The sequence below is a fragment of the Microtus pennsylvanicus genome, chromosome 4, assembly GCF_037038515.1.
Source record: "Microtus pennsylvanicus isolate mMicPen1 chromosome 4, mMicPen1.hap1, whole genome shotgun sequence".
In the NCBI taxonomy this organism is placed as follows: domain Eukaryota; kingdom Metazoa; phylum Chordata; class Mammalia; order Rodentia; family Cricetidae; genus Microtus; species Microtus pennsylvanicus.
The window spans coordinates 129,927,655-129,948,266 of NC_134582.1; the positions used below are offsets into that span (position 1 = coordinate 129,927,655).

At 42.9% G+C, this 20,612-nt stretch overlaps 1 protein-coding gene across 3 annotated transcripts in view; it reads right to left on the bottom strand.

Moving 5' to 3' along the window:
• LOC142848437 (acyl-CoA-binding domain-containing protein 7) overlaps nucleotides 1–20,612 on the bottom strand; it is a 154,736-nt gene that overhangs the window by 115,666 nt on the left and 18,458 nt on the right. The gene's annotated exons all lie outside the window — the stretch shown is intronic.

Genomic DNA, 20,612 nt, shown 5'->3' on the forward strand with positions numbered 1-20,612 from the left:
AACAGAGCTCCTCTTTAACTTTCATTACTAAATGGACAGTTCATTTGGTCTTGTGTAAGATACCCAGTCCCTCCTATACCCACCAATAACCCAGTCTCCATTTCCAGCTTACAGAGGCAGGTTAAGAAACCAAAGGAGGACAAGGTACTGGCTTCACTTCTGCACAGGTGAGCCATCTCCAGTTCTGTCTGGTTCACTCCTACTGTCTGCTATGTGATCACCACTGACCAGGGCATACAGTTATCCTGGGAATAGGAACTCTCTGAATGGGTGGGAAATGAGTACAGCCCTAAAGGTTAAGGCAACAAGATCTCCAAAGAGCAGAGTGTAGAACAGTGGTTGTGATGGGCTGTAAGGGTCCCTCCCTATTCATCTTGCCCCACCTCCTGGCCCCACGAGCTCCTGCCTGCAATCATATCCCCTGCCTTTTCAGCATGTAAGAGAAGCTTGTCGATACATAGCATTTGCCGGCACTTAGGACAAGATGCCTCATATGAAGCATTCATACCAGATGCTGCCAAAGCCTATGTGTCACCTAGGCATCCCACAAGGAAGTCTGTGGCCACCAAGTCATCCCTAGAGACTTCCACTGCTCCTCGCAATGAGGTCAAAGATTCAAAACCCTTGTCTAAGGTCCTGCAGTATTCCTCACCGATTGAGTCACGGTCATCTGAGAGTGCTTCTTGGCCACCAGAGACCTTGACAACTGGAAGATGCCATTCACCACCCCAAAAGGAATCTTCCTACCCATCTCACCCTCTGGATCTGGTGGCTTGTCCTCTACCCATGACAGATCCCAACATGGAAGTTCATGAGTTTGACTGGAAAATACTGGTGATCACAAAGAGCTCACAAACTCTGCCAGGTTTGCCTTCTCCCATGACAAGCACGCCAGGCATTAACTTCTCAAGGAGGCCTATCTCGACAGCCCCAGGCCTTAACTACTACAGCAGGTCTACTTCAGCAAGCCTAGATATTGACCACTTAAGCAGGCCTACTTCATCCATCCCAGGCCTTGACCATTCAACCACTACTGGCCTTGACCATTTAAGCAGGCCCACCTCAACTAACCTGGGCCTTGATTTCTTAAGCAAGCCTACCTCAACCACCCGAGGCCATAATTTCTTAAGCAGGCTTACCTCAACCACTTCAGGCCTTGAACACTCAAGTAGGCCTACTTCAACCATCCCAGGCCTTGACCACTTAAGCAAGCCTACCTCAACCACCTCAGGCCTTGATCCCTTCGGCCGGCCTATGTCAACCACCTCATGACTTGAACACTCAAGTGGGTCTACCTCAACCACCTCAAGCCTTGAACACTCATGAAGGTCTACCTCAACCACCTCAAGCCTTGAACACTCATGAAGGTCTACCTCAACGACCTCAGGCCTTGATGCCTTTAGCAGGCCTACCTCAACCACCTCAGGCCTTGAACACTCAAGTAGGTCTACTTCAACCACCTCAAGCCTTGAACACTCACGTAGGTCTACCTCAGGCCCTTTCAGGTACCAGGTAGCATCCAGAACCATGTGCCACTCAACCTCCTCACTTGCAAGAGGATCTTGCTCTCACCATCCACAATACCTTGCTCTGGACAGGCCACAGACAGCCAGGTAGAGGCTGGGGAGCCCTCTTTCATCAGCCCTGTTATACAGGAGATGAACGAAGTTCAAGTTAGTAAATGAGTCCAACTAAAACCATGGAAGGGAACAAAAAAGGAAGATCAGACCTTTCCTATGGCTGTATGGGCAGTGTGCTGCAAGCCTGCAGCAGCAAGGAAGCCAGCATCACCTCATTCCCCTACTGGAGTAAAGACAACAAATCAGAGCAGTTGTCGGGTCACCAAAAGGTTTCAGCTAACGATTTAGAGAAGAAATATATCCAGCTTTACTGGGGTCTCCCCTTGCTCCACAGTGAGTCCCTAGTGGCTCCTGTCAACATGGCAGTGTCCCCACTAGATCCAACTTGTTTAATGGACTCTCTACTTACAGCCCGTTACACGGTAACACTAAAGGCCTTCCACAGCTCTGTTCTCCAAAGCCCTTGCTTCAACACTTGGTCAAATCCGATCCTTTGACTCTAAATTTTTCTTAGTCCCGAACACCATCAGAGACTAGAATCCAAGCAGAGGCCCATGACCCATCCTCTCTCTCAAAGCTGTTGTGCAATTCAGCTCCACTAGGAAAGATGGGACTTCTTGTCCTATGCCTCCGAGAGCCCAATTTATTGTCTCACCTAGTGATCAACACCTATAGCGCCACCTTTTGAAGAAACACCAAGAAATCTGGAGTGATTTGCCAGTATTGGTTAAAAAAATCATAGGAAGCATTTAATCAACAGACTTCCAACAGTTGGGGCTCACAGGGCCAGGGGCCCGTTGTCCATCTCCAGGGGGATTACATTATCCCCAAGCTATGGGAGCAGACGGAAGAAGATTTCATAAAGAGACTCATACAACACCAAGGTCCATGGCCCCCCAGAGTCCAGCTATCACTTGGCTTGGGTCAGGCAGAAGTTAATCATAGGACTTCATGTCCCTCAGCACAGGCAAATGAAAGTGGTTAGCATCTACAGACTGTCTCCTTAAAAGGTCAAAAGATGTTACAACCATGGAGGACCCCACACAAGGATCTTCCAAGCCCTCTGGGAAGAGCTCTGGAAAAAGATCTGCACAGGCCCCCAGAAGGTTCCCTGAGCAAAATTCTTGAGGCCTTCTCTGAGACAAAGGGGGAATATTGACACATGAGATGTCAAACAAATGACCTGCAAAGTGTTTCCCCAGTGGGACCAGGAAACAAACAGCTAGGAGGCACCATGAGAAACAACACAAATCCTAACAGAAAGCAGACCAGTGACACTGAGTTGTCAGGAGGAGTCTGTTATGACAAATGTGTAGACCATGCACTCATTGGTCCCATCTGAAATCTATAAGCCAAATCTGGAAACTTCAAACAAACCATCCTTCAATGGAGCAATCACTAAAAAGAACTCTACTAATGGGCCTTCCTTCCTAGATCTGGGCACTCAGAAGGTGCTAGATGCACATATTACAAGACACCTAGGGAGGCACAGATGGCGCCTGCAACCTCAGAGGCCTCAAGATCATACATATTTTGAAGATGAAGAAGGACACAACTTTACCCTTTCCACAGTCCTCCAATGATTCTCTGTCTTGGGACTCTACAGACAACTCTATCATGCAACTGGCCAGTAACCTGGGAGAACCCATCCAATAATCCCCATAAAGAGACATGAAGACAAAAGCTTTCTCTGTGAAATCTCAGTCCACACAGAACTGTCCTGCCCTCCAGACAGCACTCCTGAAAGATTCTCCAACTAGTAACATTTCTGGGCCCTCTGAAGCCCCTACAACTGCCCTCGGGTACAATGTGACTACTGTGTCCACTCGAGAGAGCCTTGTGGGTAGAGCGTGGCACAAAGATACACTTGTTAGATCTTGGGAAGAATACCTAGAGCCTAATCAGGCCGAATCCAGAAGAGTGAGGGCTAGACATTAAGACATTATGACAACGAGGTCTCAGTTCGAGAGATCAGTGGGGCTTCTCAGTCCTCAAGGAACAGGAGTACCAGGAAGCTGGAGGAGACAGAGGAGGAAGAATCTTGTGAGTGGACAATCCCCATGGAAGCTGCGAAGATGGCTGATTTTCAAATCAATCAGTTTCTGGATGCAAGTGGAAATCTACCTAAAACCTTTCCCAGGATGCAGAGGACTTGGGCCTGAGCACACCTCACTGCTCAGCTGCTGCCGTCATCCTGCAGGATTGTGCCACTGGCGAGTTATGCCAAGACTGAGACCCCGAGGTTGTGATTGCTGCAGAGATCCTAGTTTCCAGGGCCGCCCAAAGCAACCTCAAGACTGAGCCCGCTACAATCAAGCCAACCTTCCATTACAGGTCCCCTTTTCTTAGGAAGCGATAGCAATGCCCTCAAGTATTATAATTTACAGTAGCCACGCGCATAGATATAGATATGTCACAAATATCCAAAAAGATAAATACAGAAGTCCTCCCAGGCAGGATATATAACTTAAAGGGATGAAGCCTGACTAAGCATACACATCAAATAATGTAAAGTTTGGAGACAGAATGAAGACAGTTTTACTGTCAATTTTAAACCCAAAATATAAAGTGTCAGACAACTCCAAAGAAAAATGCAAGGGTGTACCATCGATGACCCATAGCCAGAGATTCAAAAAAAACATTAGCACAGTTTGTCATGCAAAGCTCAAGATTCAGAGTCAACCTTAACCTGATGGAGGGATGCCCTATGGTAACAAGTAGGCCCGGGCATCCAGAGACCCTGTCTACCTAGACAGCTCCTATCAGGACAGAGCCCATGTTGCACATGTTCCAGAGTTCCCTGTATACTGTCCAGGGCATGGACATTGCATTAAAGTATGATCTACAAAGAAGTCTATCCCCAAATTAAACTTTTAGACATTACTTCCTCTGAGTATGTTTTATTTTGAGGTTATATCTGCTTGCTAGGCCACAAAGAAATGTCTACATGTGATCCACCTTAGAGTACTGCTTCAGGAGAGGACATGGCTCCACAAAGGGGGGACAGAACCATCCTCAAGTTCCATCACTGTAATTAGAGTCAATATACTGTAAATATGGAAATAAAAGGCTTTAGGATTTGTGTGTGTGTGTGTGTGTGTGTGTGTGTGTGTGTGTTTGTGTGTGTGCATATGCATGCCCGCGTGTGTATGTGTGTTTGTGTTTATGCAGGGAGGAGTCAAAATGAACCCTAGAAGACATAAACAAGAAGTCTTTATGACTGGGGCACGTGAAGAGTCAACCAGGTAAGACCCTACCCTAAGGTTCAGCCTCCATCCCAACCGCCACATGCCTTGACCACTTAAGCTGGTCCACCTCAATCTCTACAAGCCTTGATGACACAAGTAGGCCTGCCTCAGGCCTTTTCAGGTACCAGGTAGCTGCCAAAACCTGGTGCCACCCCAAATCCTCACATGGTGAGTCCTAGCAAGAGAATCTTTCCCTCAGCACCCAAGAAGCCTTGCTATGGACAGGCCACACATACAGGCAGAATGAGGCTGGGAACTCTTTTATCAACCCTGATATCCAGGAGATGCTGGAAGTTCAGATTAGGATTAGCGTTCAACTGAAAGTTTGGAAGTGGAAATGAAAAGAGAGATCTGAGTGTGCCTTAAGCTGCATGGACCATATCCTATAGTAGTAGAGCCGGAAGCAGGTCAGCACCACCTCATGCTCCGTTTGGAGATGAAACTGCAAATCAGAGCAGTTTTCAAGTTCTTGAAAGTTCCCTTACCAGGTTTTAGACAACAATTTACAGCAGAAATGGTCCAGTTTTTCTGGGACTTCTACTTTCTCTGCAATGAGTCCCCCTTGGTTACTGTCAACACGGCAGGGTCCCCACTAGATCACCTCTCCATCTAAATCAATGGACGCTCTATTACACCCCTAAACAAGTGAGGACTATCATAGCTCCACAGCTCTTTATCAGAATTCCTTGTTTCATCAATTGTCAAATCCAAACATTTGACTCAGAATCAGTCCTGGTCCTGATTGCTACCAGTGGCTTAATCCAAATCTAGGCCCATGATCCATCCTCTCTCCCAAAGCTACAGCACCAATCAGCTCCAACAGTACTTTCAGGAGTGAGGCCCCATTGTTCTGCTGGCTGCAGATATCCTGTCCGACCACCATAACAAAAGTTCTCAAATGTGGACTCAGATTCTAGGCATATTTTCATAGTACTGGGAATAAAATAGGGCTTCCCATATGATTAAGCAAGCGGTCTATACATAATTATATTTTGTAATGACTCTAACTTACCATTTTTAAATCACAAATGAGGAAGAAGGCAGGAGGGGACTCAGATCAAACAAGCTAACTGCTAACTGTCATAATAAATGAGCTGTCCAAATGGTGCTTCTCTGAGGATAACACGGACCTATGGGTTGTTCCATTTCTTTCCTTCTTCTGTCAGAGACAATGCAACAAGAAGTTATTACCCTACGAGTCTGGGAACTGTACAAATAATGTCCTTCCTTAGCCAACAAAGACTCACAATGTGTTGCAGTTTTTAATGCATCATGTTAGAAATTCATGGCAGATAGCTAAGACAAAGAAGCCTTCACGTAGGAATAGTTTTATGACTCACAGTTGCTGGGATTTGTAGTCCATGATTCCCTGGTCCCATAGTTTTGGGCCTGCAGTAGAAGATATGCAAAGTTGCACATGATGGACTAGCACAGTTTAATTCAACGCTTCCTGGAAGCAGAGAAAAATGGAAACATTGAAGAAGGACACCAAACAATCTAGCTTTGAGATTGACCTAAGACAAAACCATAAAAGACATTGGCACCTCAGGAGTTTTCTCTCAGCTTTCAATAATGCCCCTAACTTATGACATCATTAGTGGATCAGTCTCGTGATCCTGTCAGAGCTGTCATCGTTCAATCACCTCTCTGTGATCAGATCCACCCGCTAGGACCAACTTTCAATACAAGACCTTTTCAGAAACTCTTCATATCCAACATGTAGTATATGTTAACAACTAAAAACAGCTTCCCGAGTTTTCAGGTCTGTGATACACACATAACATTTACTATACAATCCTAAATATCTGTGTTCAAACCCCAGAACATCCAAATAAAGCTACATACAGCTGCACTCACCTATGATGTTATGGCTCCTAAGGCCAAATAGGAGATAAGCACAGGAGATTTCAACACTCCTCTCTCAGCAATGGACAGGTCAACCAGACAGAAACTTAACAGAGAAATAAGAGAACTAACAGATGTAATGAATCAAATGGACTTAACAGACATCTGTAGAACATTCCCCCCATATAGAAAAGAATATACTTTTTTCTCAGCATCTCATGTAACCTTCTCAAAAATTGATCACATTCTCGGAAACAAAGCAAACATCCACAGATACAAAAACATTTGTAGTAACCACCTGTGTACTAACAGATCACCATGGAATAAAGTTAGAATTCAACAACAAGTAAGCACTAAGTGCCCACATAAAGAAAATGGAGAAAGCACACATTAGAGACTTAATAGCACACCTAAATGCTCTAGAAAAAAAAAGAAGTAGACTCACACAGGAGGAGAAGATTGGAAATACTCAAACTGAGGGCTGATATCAACTAAATGGAAACAGAAAACATTTCAAAGAATCAATGAGAAATGGCTCCAGAGGTTAAGAGTACTGAATGTTCTTCCGGAGGTTCTGAGTTCAATTCCCAGCAACCACATGGTGGCTCATAACCACTTGTAATGAGATATGGTACCCTTTTCTGGCCTGCAGGCGTGGAGGCTGAACACTGAGTACATAATAAATAAATAAATCTTTAAAAAAAAGAATCAGTGAAACAAAGATCTGGTTCTTTGAGAAAATCAACAAGATGACAACCTTGTGCAAACTAATCAAATGGCAGAGAGAGAACACACAAATTAACAAAATCAGAAATGCAAAGAAGGACATAACAATAGACACTGAGGAAATTCAGGAAATCATTAGGATTTACTACAAAATATGCCACAAAATTGGAAAATGTAAAAGAAAAGGACATGTTTTAGATAAGAACCATATACCAAAATTAAATCAAGACCTGGTGAACAATTCAAATAGACCTATAAGTCGCAAAGAAATAGAAGCTGTAATCAAAAACCTCCCAACCAAAAGAGACCAGGACCATGTGATTTTAATGCCGAATACTACCAGAACTTCCAAGAAGAGCTAATACCTATACTCCTTAATGTGTTTCACAGAATAGAAACAGAAGAGTCATTACCAAACTCTTTTTATAAAGCTACAGTTACCGTGATCCAAAACCACAAAAAGACTTAATCCAAAAAGAGGATTACAGACCACTCGCACTCATGAACATCGACACAAAACTTCTCAATAAAATACTGGCAAACTGAATCCAAGATAATATCAAAAATTATTGATTATGATCAAGTAGGCTTAATCCCAGAGACGCAGGGCTGGTTCAACATATGAAAATCTATCAATGTAATCCATCATATAAATAAGCTGAAAGAAAAAAAAACATATGATCATTTCATTAGATGATGAAAAAGTATTTGACAAAATTCAACACCCCTTTATGATAAAGGTCTTGGAGAGGTTAGGGATACAGGGTTAATACCTAAATATAATAAAAGCAATACACAGATAGCCGATAGCTAACATCAAATTAAATGGAGAGAAACTTAAAGCCATTCCACTAAAATCAGGAACAAGACAAGGCTGTCCACTCTCTCCATACTTCTTCAATGTAGTTCTTGAAATTCTAGCAATAGCAATAGGACATCATAAGGAGATCAAGGGGATTCGAATTGGAAAGGAAGTCAAACTTTGTTATTAGCAGACGATACGATAGTGTACATAAGTGATCCCAAAAACTCGACCAAAGAACTCCTACAGCTGATAAGCACCTTCAGTAATGTAGCAGGTCACAATATGAACAAAAAAATCAGTATCCCCACTATACACACACAGAGAATAAAGAGGTAGAGAGAAAAATCAGAGAAACTTCACCTTTCTGGATAGCCACAAATAGCATAAAGTATCTTGGGGTTACACTAACCAAGGAAGTGAAAGATCTATTTGACAAGAACTTTAAGACTTTGAAGAAAGAAATTGAAGAGGATACTAGAAAATGGAAGTATCTCCCATGCTCTTAGGTTGGTAGGATCAATATAGTAAAAACGGAAATTCTACCAAAGGCAGTATATATATATAGATTCAATGCAATCCCCATCAAAATCCCAACAAAAATCTCCATCAAAATCCCAACAAAAAGTTCAGTTTTATCCCATGCTTTTTTTGGTAATAGTCCAGCTGGCCTTGAATGAGGGCTGATGAGACGCCAAGGACAATGGCACGCAGTTTTGATCCTACGCAATCTGCTGGCTTGGTGGGAGCCTAGCCAGTTTGGATGTTCACCTTCCTAGATATGGACGGAGGGGGGAGGACCTAGGACTTACCACAGGGCAGGGAACTCTGACTGCTCTTTGGACTGGAGAGAGAGGGGGAGAGGAGTGGGGGGAAGGGGAGAGGGGTGGGAGGAGGGGGAGAAGAGTGGGAGGAGGGGGAGAAGAGTGGGAGGAGGGGGTGGGAAAGGGGAGGCTGGGAGGAGGTGGAAATTTGTTTTTTTTTCTTTATTCTTCTTTTATCAATAAAAAAAATGTTAAAAAAATCCCAACAAAATTCACAGACCTTGAGAGGACAATAATCAGATTTATATGGAAAAACAAAAAAACCCAGCATAGCTAAAACAATCCTATACAATAAAAGTATTTCGGGAGGCATTACTATCCCTGACTTCAAACTCTATTACAGAGCTACAGTAATGAAAACAGCTTGGTATTGTCATAAAAACAGAGATGTCGACAAACAAAATCGAATGGAAGACCTGGATATTAATCCACAAACCTATGAACATCTGATAAAGGAGCTAAAATTATACAATGAAAGAAAGAAAGCATCTTTAACAAATGGTGCTAGCATAACTGGAGGGCAACCTGTAGAAGAATGAAATAGATTCATATCTATCACCATGCACAAAACTCAAGTCCAAATGGATTAAAGACCTCAATATAAATCTGACCACACTGAACATGATAGAGGAGAAAGTGGGAAGTAGTCTGCAACACATGGGCACAAGAGACCACTTCCTACGTATAACTCCAATAGCACAGACAATAAGAGCAACAGTGAATAAATGGGACCTCCTGAAACTGAGATGCATCTGTAAAGTAAAAGACACTGTCATTAAGACAAAAAGTCAACCTACTGAATGGGAGAATATCTTCACCAACCCCACATCAGACAAAGGCCTGATCTCCAAAACATATAAAGAACTCAAGAAACTAGACATTAAAATTCTAAATAACCCAATTTTAAAAATGGGGTTCAGAACTGGATACAGAATTCTCAACAGAAGAAGTTCAAATGGCCAAAAGATACTTAAGGTCATGTTCAACTTCTTTAGCATTCAGGGAAATGCAAATCAAAACAACTTTGAGATACCATCTTACACCTCTCAGAATGGTAAAACCAAAAACACCAATGATAACCCTTGCTGGAGAGGATGTGGAATAAGGGGAACACTCATCCATTGCTGATGGGAATGCAAACTTGTGCAACCACTTTGGAAATCAGTGAGGCAGTTTCTCAGGAAACTGGGAGTCAATCTACCTCAGAATCCAGCAATTCCACTCTTGGGAATATACCCAAGAGATGTCCAATCATACTACAAAAGCATTTGTTCAACTATGTTCATAGCAGCACTATTTGTAATAGCCAGAACCTGGAAACAACCTCGGTGCATTCAATGGAAGAATGGATAATGAAAGTGTGGCACATATACACATTTTTTACTACTCAGCAGTAAAAAAAAAAACCAATTACATCTTGAGTTTGCATGCATATGGATGGAAATAGAAAACACTATACTGAGTGAGATAAACCAGACCCAAAAAGATGAATATGATATGTACTCATTCATTAGTTGAATCTAGCAAAAAACAAAGGACCTTTAGCTTATAGTTCATGATCATAGAGAAGCTAAATAATATGGTGAACCCAAAGAAAAACATATATAGATCCTCCTGGAAACTAGAAGCAGACAAGATCATTGGGAAAAGTTGGGAGCATGGGTGTGGGGGTGGGGTAGAGGGGAAAGGAGAAGGGGAGGATAAGGGCAAAGAGGAGGATTGGGAAGAGCTTGGGGGAGTGGGATGGTTGAGATGGAGGAAGGGAGGATATGGGAGCAGGGAAGACGATATCTTAATTAAGGGAGCCATTTTAGGGTTGGCAAGAGACTTGGCTCTCAACGGGCTCCCAGGTGTCCACGGAGATGTCCCCTGCTTGGTCCTTGGGCAGTGGAGGAGAGGGTGCCTAAACTGGCCTTGTCCCATAGCTACACTGATGAATATCTTGCATATTACCATAGAACCTTTGGAAAGTCCAGCAATCATTTTTCTGTGAATCCTGCATGTCCAGTTTATATAGTGTATCCTTAAGCAGTCCAGACAAGAGTAGTTTCTTGCCCAAATGGCTAGCTTGTCACATTGAAGGCAAATTCCATAACGAATTTCTTCAATGCCCATCAATCTCTCAGAAGTAATTGCTTCTGCCAGAAGCAGACATGTTTCACTGTCAAGAATATTCTAAGTTCCTAAAAAAATTTAATAACATATTCTATAGGTCTTTGAGGTGTTGAAGATTATCTTACAGATCTATGTATATCCAGAAAATGTACAGAATGTAATTAAAAGTTTGATTACTATAGAAGAATACCTACTAATCTGTATTTCAGGGAGAAGGGGAGGAAGGAAAAAAGGAGGATTGGGATAAAGGAAGGTTGGATAGGGGAGCACGGAAGCACAATTCTTACTTAAGGGAGCCACCTTAGGGTTGGCAAGAGACTTGAACCTAGAGTGGCTCCCAGGTGCCCAAGCCGAGGTCCCCAGTTAATTCCTTGGGCAGCTGGGGATAGGGAACCTGAAATGACCCTATCCTATAGCAATACTGACGAATATCTTGCATATCATCATAGAACCTTCATCTGGTGATGGATGGAGATAGAGACAGAGACCCACACTGGAGCACTGGACTGAGCTCCCAAGGTCCCAATGAGGAGCAGAAGGAGGGAGAACATGAGCAAAGAAGTCGGGACCACGAGGGGTGCACCCACCCACTGAGACAGTGGAGCTGATCTATTGGGAGCCCACCAAGGCCAGCTGGACTGTGACTGAAAAAGCATGGGATAAAACTGGACTCTCTGAACATGGTGAACAATGAGAGCTGATGAGACGCCAAGGACAATGGCAAGGGGTTTTGATCCTACGTAATGTGCTGGCTTGGTGGGAGCCTAGCCAGTTTGAATGTTCACCTTCCTAGATATGGACGGAGGGGGGAGGACCTAGGACTTACACAGGGCAGGGAACCCTGACTGCTCTTTGGACTAGAGAGGGAGGGAGAAAGGAGTGGGGGGAGGGGGAGAAGGGTGGGAGGAGGGAGAGAAGGGTGGGAGGAGGGGGAGGGAAATGGGAGGCTGGGAGGAGGTGGAAACTTGTTTTTTTTCTCATTTTCTCAATAAAAAAAAGATTTAAAAAAAGAAAACAGTACTGAAGGTAATAAAGAGGCAATTTTGAAATTTCCAAATAAATAAATAAATATAGTAACACTGGATATAATAGGAACAATTATCAAGTAAAGATTACATTCATAATGTAATGAATTCTAGTTGATTTGTGCCTGGCACATTAAAATAAAATACCCCATTATTTCCTATCTTATTCAATCTACAGTTTTATACCTCATTTACTTTCTATCATAACAAAATAAAACCCTGTAACTCTATCTGGTCATCAACTTTATCAAAGACTCCAGATAATTAAAAAACAAAATGTGCATTGCAAATGACTTCAAAAATCTCTAGAAATGACAAAAACATCTGGATGCCTGGACAGACACTCAAATTTCCTTTCCAATGTTGGGGAATCCATCAACAGCATACAGGCCCATAGAATTTAAAAGGCCTTTAAATTAAACAGGATATTTGGATGACTGTCTCCTCTATATTAGCTGTTTTAAGTCACTTTCCTATGTGTCCTGCAGAATGTCTGGCAGTTTCTTCTGTAAAGCAGGAACCCTGAAGGACTTTCCCACCTTTTTCAGTCTGGCAAAGTTCAATGATCCCTTTCCTGTTGGTCCTGCATGCCCAGTATATACAATATACTTTCAAGTAGTCCAAGCCAGAACATCTTCTTGTTCGACTGGCTAATCTCGTCACAATGACAGCAAACTCCATTAGGATATTCTTCAATGCCCATCATCTCTGAAGTAAATAGTGCTGCCAGGAGCAAGTGTATCTCATTGCAATAAACAACCCTAAATTGACAAGCATTCAAAATTCTATACATCTTTGAAAGGATTAAAGTCCATCTATCTATTTAAAATAAATCTTATATGATATGGAAAACAAACCTAGCATATCTACAAATTAGAATATTATAGATGATTAACTACTGACCTGTGTTTCTTGATTATCCTAAATAGTTCATAATAACACTTTTTAAAAACTAGTATTTTTTACCTTACATTTTTAAAATGAACTGCATAGGTATAGTACCTTAAGAAAGAACAGAAGCATATATACAATATGTTGTAACAAAAATAAAGGTAAATCTTATCAACAAAAAATCCTTTAAACAAGAATAGAAACATATACACAGTGTTGCAACAAAAAGTGTCTTAAATTTGTATCAATATGAAATTCTATTAAACAGGAATAAAAACATATATACAATGTAACAAAATTGACTTTGAATATGTACCTACATACCAAAATGTATGCTGATACAAAATATCTGGGATAGTTTTCTTTTTATTCTATATTCCTATATAAACAGTATAATAACAAACATCAATGAACCACAAGATAACCAAAGACCACCCACATCCCCTTTCCTCTTGGGAATGTGGACGTTGTGTTCTCTAGACTACTTCCTGCTGAATGTGGGCGAAGTATCTTTAGGGTCCCAGAGAAAGAGTTTGAGATGGTGACCAAGCCCTGGGTATATCAGTTATAACTTTTTTTGATAGGTATCACCTGGCAAGTTTCAGGAGGCCTTCCCTGATCAAACTAGATCCAAATCAAGCTGGATCAAACACATAGCCTCTTATTTCCTGCGAAAACAGAAGAAAAGTCTCTTCTCCAATGCATTTGTGATTTCCATTTGACAAAAACATTTCTTTTTATCATTTTTTAAAGTTAGACATTCTTAAAATAACTAGACTGGTTTATTTCCACAATCCTTCATTTAATTCTAGAACTCTTAGCCGCTGACCTTTGCTTTTCAGCAATCAAAAATAATTAAAAATCAACACAATACAATACAGGAACCAGACTCCCTGTGTGTTTCCCATCTTCATGTGGCGGCTTATTTTTAAGCTTTTAAAAACACTTTATTATTTTTAATTTATTTCTCGCTATGACTGCCATTACACATTTTTTCTTTCTAGAGTCAATGCACATTTTAAGACACACTGGAATCTACTTAGAGGATTTTTTTCTCCACCTCTTTTACTGATAGTTTTTTTTTTTTTAGCCTTTTATGACCATACCAGATAACTGTAGACTGCTAAGCTACAGTTGGATCCTCCCAGTGCTCTGGCAGTGTCTCCACCCACTCTCACACTTGGTCATGAAAGCCACTCCCAAACTTGCAGAAAGGTCAGAAGTGGGGACCAGGAGCTGCATTCAACCTTCCTAGACTCTAGAATGATGACAGTTGTGCTGTTGCAGGCATTTTTCTTCATTTCTGATTCGTACTAAATGTACTGGCTGCTCAAGGACTTTCCAGGAGGCACAAACTCTTAATAATCAAACAATGAGTAAAGAAATAGAACAGTATCTTAAGTGCCTCTTTCTTCTGAGTAGGAATGACAGAGATAGTACTAACCGCCAAAACAATAATAGTCAGGAAGCTCAGTCAACAGAACGTCCATTTTTATCCCTGGAAAACTCAAGAGTATAAGGAAACGAGGAGATAACCTTTTCTGAATACCTCAACAAGCTGCAAGAGAACTTCTAATGGGCCTTCCTTCTTCGATCCCAGCACTCACAAGTTGCTGGAAACACTTCTTACAAGAAGCCTGGAGTAGCAAGATGGAGCCTGCCCCTCAGAGACTGCATACCATATTTGTTTTCAATTGAACAAGGCTTTGCCATTTCCACAGTCCGGCAATGCCTCTTTGTCCTTCTGGAACTCTAGAGATTGTCCAAATGTCCAATCCGGGGAAAACCTTTTCAGAAAGGCCCAGCAGCGGACGTGACATAAAGAACTCGCACTGTGGAATCTCTGTCCACATGTAACTGTCCTTCTGCCCTCCGCTAGGATTCCTCATGGGCAGAGCCTGGCACAGGGATGCGGTTCTTGGATCTTGGACAGACAATCCAGAGCCAAGTCCAGGCCTAGTCAAGGAGGCCTCTGGGTCACAGGAGAGTGAGGGTGTGGTGGATACAAGTGGTGTGATTTGAGAGAAATGTACCAGGGGTGTCAGTTTGGAAGGTCAGTGTGGCATCCCAATCACCAAGTAGCAGGCACACAAGGGTGCTGGAAGAGGCAAAGAAGGAAGAATCCTGAGAGTGGGCACTCCCCGTGGAAGCTGGGGAAATGGCTAACTGTCTCTGACATCAATAAAGAATCGCTGGAGACCGGTGAAGTCCATCCACTTGGAGAACTATTTCCCAAGATCCAGAAGACCGGAGCCTGAGCCCACCTCATTGCTGGGCACTGGGGCTGTCCCGTAGACTGTTGTACAAAATATTCTCCAAGACTGTGCCCCAGAGCTTCGGTTTGCTGCAAATATCCTGGCTGCCAGGACTTACCAGTCGAGCTTCAAGACTTTGCCCACTACAACCCAGTCATCCTTCCAGGACAGGTATCCTTTCTTATCAAGAGAAGGGAACATCCCTACCATTTCCAAACTCCGGGACACATGGTATAGCCATATTTTTTGTTCAAATAATGACAAAACTGAATATACAAGTCACAGAAAGGACATACAGCTTATAGAGATGAGGCCTATAGAAGCCTACAATATAAATAATAATGAAAAGAATTTTGGGGACAGGATAAAAGGCTTTTTATTGTCATACTGACCCCAAAAAACGGTGCAGAACAACACTCCACGGAAAGTCAATGGTTTATCAGCCACGACACAAACACAACAATCAGTATGAGCCGACTATTCTCCCCCCACAGGCCACTGAAGGACATGACCCCATGACCTCCGATGACAGAAAAACATAAAACAAACGAACACTAGCGATTGTTCCCAGGCCAATCCTAAAGTTACAGTCAACCTTTCCCAGACAAATGGATTGCTATGGTCAACCTATGTGCAGAGAAACTGGGTCCGTAGACAGCCACTCTCAGCGCAGGGCACTGGCACCACGGGCCCCAGGCTTCCCTGTCCATTGTCATAGGCACTGCATAATGGTATGATCTAAAAAAGCAAATGCTTTTCCTCATTTAAGGTAATGAAACAGAACTAACCATGAGTAAAGTAAGACTTTAGTGTCCACCTCACAGAGCATCGTGTGCAGAGCCTGGAACAGTGATATGGTTCTTGGATTTTGAACAGACCATCCAGAGGCAAATATACCCTAGTCAAGCCATGTCTGTGAGTCACAGGACAGTGAGGATGTGGCTTTAGGAGAATGAACAAAGAAGTTTCAGTTCGGGAGATCAGTGTGACATGCCAGGCATCAAGCACCAGGGATACCAGGGGCTGGAGGGCACAGAAGAGGAAGAGTCCTGTGAGTGAGCACTCCCCACGGAATCTGCAGAGATGAGGGTAAGTCTCAAAACAGTGAATTGCTGGAGACTTTTCCCCAGGATCCAGAAGACTCAGGCCTGAGCACAACTCACTGCTCGGCCGCTGGCGTTGTCCTTTAGGACTGTGCCACTGGGAAGTCCTTTCAAGACTGTGCCTTCGAGGTTCTGCTTGCTGCGGATATCCTCACCTCCAGAGCCTCTCAGTCAGGCTTCACGACTGTGCCTGCTACAACCAAGTCAGGCTCCCAGGACAGGAATCCTTTCCTCTCTAGAGAAGGGATCGTCCCCAAGATTTCAAAACCCCAGGAGCATGGCATAGCCATGTGCTTAATGCAAACAGTAAAATAGAGGGGCCTGGAAGTCCCAGGCAGTCCTGGGCAAACTGAGAGGTCACATGACTATCAAAAGATCGTTGGGCACAGCATAAAAAGATTTGTATTTTCATTTTGACCTCCAAAGTTAAAGTGCAAGAGAACTCTGCACAAAAGCTCAAGGGCTTATCCTCCAAGACACAAAACCAAGGGTCAGTCCTGAGCAGACTCTTCATGACCCAACAGGTCGCTAAGAACAGGACCTCACGAGCTCTGTTGGACAGACTCCAGTAGAGAAATTGGGGATTATCCATAGATGTGCTCCTGCAAAGAAAACTCTATACAATGAACCAGCCCAAGACCCAGTGTGTTGGCATATCTGCCACCACAGGATTCCCAAAAAACACAAAACATTCAAATACTAGCTGTGTTCATCACTCTAATCCTAAAGTACATGGTCAAGCAGCCAAAGGCAAATGGAAGCCGTGGGTCATCCTATATGCAGAGATCCTGTGTCCTGAGCCAGCGATTATCAGCACAGGGTACAGGCACTATGTGTCCCAGGCATCCCTGTCCATTTGTCTGAGGCACTGCCTCTGTAGAAGGGTACTATCTGGAAAAGCAAATGCGACCCCATCTGAAAGCAAGGAAACCTTTAGGCATTACTTCCTCTGTGTATTATTTATCTTGAGGTCCTGTCTGCAGTGCAAGGCCACAGGGAAAGGTCTGTATCTGGTCCACCTTGGAGTACTGTTTCCGGAGAGGATATGAATCGACAAAGAGGTGATAGTGGCGTTTGAGGTCTCACCATCTCCTAGTTCCGTCATTGTAGTTAGTGCCAATTATACTGTAACGAAGGAAACAAAAGTCTTTAGATTTCCTTCTGAGGGTGGTGTTTGGGCTAAGTCAACCCTACAGGACCAAAACAAACAAATTTTTAGGACTGGAGAGAGTGCTAAGTCAACCACGTAAGACCCCAGCCTAAACGTCATCTAACCTTGTCTTTCTCCTGATTTGCTCTCACTTGATCTTTGTGTGGCTGTGTACAGAGGCACCAGAGAGCCAGCCCAGTGTCTACCCAAGTCACAAAGTAGGCACAGTCATCAGGACAGTAGTGTGGCATTCTTGAGTTCACAGCAGATGAATCATGGCCTCTGGATATCATGACAAAGAATAAAGGACCTAGGGACCCTAGGGACTTCATACTCAACTAATTGGAGATGGGTAACCAGCTGAGTTTTCCAGGCCCTCCGGGCTTGGCCTGGATATCAAAGCCATGTTACTCTATCCTATGTCTGTCTTCAATCTCAGAATGGTGGCCTGCATGTCACTGACAACTTTTCATGACGTGGCAGTTGCAGAGACCCATGGTCATATGTGATTTCTTCTGGTACATTGTGTATACAGTACCCATCTGACTGTGGGTACAATGAGCATAAGGTGAAGGTAGAAATACAAAGGTTAGAGCTAAGGCAGGAAAGGCCAGAAGTTAGGAATGAGTAATGTTAAAATATAAGAGATAACTAGAAATAAGCTTGAGACATTGACCAATCAGTTTTGTAATTAATATAGTTTCTTTGTGATTATTTCAGATCTGTGGGCTGGGAAATGAACTAACTATTAGTGTCCATTTAAATAATGGTGCAAACATAGGCCAATTACATCCACATAAAACCTGAGAGAACTTGGGAAGGAATCTGAGACACAAAAGAACAGAGTTAAGAGACGAAAGAGCAGTGTTAAGGACGGCTTATTGTTAGCAGCATTTTCTCAGGTAGGCTCTGCTTGCTGGCCACGAACAGAGGCACATCTTCTTTAAGAGAAGGCTTCCAGACTCAGCCTTAGCAGCAAAACTGACCAGCTTCTTTAAGAGTCGGCTTCCAGGTTTGTGCTGATTGCATGAAACTCTGGCTCTTGCTGGGGGTCTTGAACTTAAATAGGCTCTGTGAACAGTGTGCTATAAACTGCTCATGGTGACATAGACCCACTGTGTCCCTGGAGCTGGGACAGTGAGCATGACAAAATTGGGAGCATGGAGATGGGGGAAGAAGGGAGGGTGGAAGGGGAGGAGAACTTGAGGGAATGGGATAGTTGAGATGAGAGCATGGAAAGAGATATTTTAACTGAGGGAGCACTATGGGGGCTAGCAAGAAACCTGACTCTAAATTCACAGAATTAACAAGGATGGCCCTAGCTAAGACCCAAGGCAATAGAGGAGAGGGTGGACAAACTGGCCTTTCCCTGTATTCAGACTGATGAATATCTTGATTGTCACCATAGAACCTTCATCTAGCACTGGAATGAAACAGAGGCAGAGACCCACAGCAGAACACTGGGCTGAGCTCCCAAAGCCCAATGGAAGAGTAAGGGGAGTGAGAATATGAGCAAAGAGGTCAAGACCATGATAGGGACGCCAACTGAAACAGTTTATCCGAGCTGATAGGAACTCACCAACTCCAGCTGGACAGGAAAGGAATCAGCATAGGACCAAGCTAGAGCCTCTGAATGTGGTTGACCATTGGATGGCTGGAGCAGACTGCAGGGCCACTGGCAGTGGCACCAGGATTTATCCCTACTCCATGTACTGGCTTTTGGGGAACCCATTCTCATTGGATGGAACCTTGCTCAGTCTGGATATAGTGGGGAGGCCCTTGGACTTTCCACAAAGCAATGTGCCTTACCCTCTTTGTGGAGTAGATGGGGAGATGGGGGCCATGGGGGGAAGGTGGAGGGAATGGGAGGAGTGAAGGAAGTGGAAACTGGGATTGGTAATAAAATGAAAAAAGATAGTTTTTTTCCTTTTTTAAAAAAGTAAAATAAAAATTAAATGGGCCTAATTATCATTTTAATTGAGAAGTAGCATTTTCAAAAGCCATATATTCAATTATTATTTGTATTGCTTTTGAATTTCATATCATTCTATTTACTGATATATTTGGTCGTTGGAAGAAATCTGTGAAGCCTTCCTTTGGCCTGCATGATTTTAGTAGATGACTCATTTTTCTTTCCTATTTCTCCAATTCTGTCCCAAGCTTTCAAAGCTGCTGCATGGCAAAAATCCATGGCATGGTCATCATATAGAGAATGCCATGGTGCATCATCATAAACTCCCTCTCTAGCAAGTTGATCTTGGGAGATTTCCATACCTCTAACCCTATTTTGTTGTTCAATGGTCTAAGCCTCTTCTCAGAATCAGGTACATCATTGCAATTGTTGGCCAGGCCCTGAGAAAGCTTTAATCATGTCTTTAGGGAGAATTCTATTACAAACTGACCATGAGTTTAACACCTATTTCACAAAAGGTGAATGCATGCTATATGAGACTATTGCTTCCTTGAACCTTCTTAAATCCAACATTTTCACAAGAGTCCATTTAACTCTTGCATAGCCTTGGGGAAATCTATCATTTGGCAATTGTTCCTGTAAGATGACTGGATAAATTAAAGTTGACTGTTTGAAAACCTTATGCTCTCTTCCTCTCTGTTCTTATACTGCAATACCGAACTTGTTTCTCCATCAAATTCCTCTGTCTGGATTTGACTCCCTCTGTGATACGTTTTATTAAGTTTTTCTAAAACTTCTTAGGACTCAGATTTGCCAATATTTTTAGTGATATTTACATCACTAAAGCAGATATTTATGACTGACATTAAGTAAATCCCATCTACCATAGTTCTACTCTCATTTAATCATCCCAGTTTCAAACTGTCCACCATATAATCATCCAGAGATTGAAATTCCTCCTTTGAGATGTGTGGGATTAGAGGAGGAGGGGAAGATAGGGAAGGAGAGAAGCCCTGGCTCTAGAGTCCTACTTCCTCAGATTGTTTCTTTGAAATCTTGAAACCATATACAGATGGTCCTCATCTCAAGACGGGGGCACATGCCAAAACCCCATCCAGGTATGAATTTCCTGATTT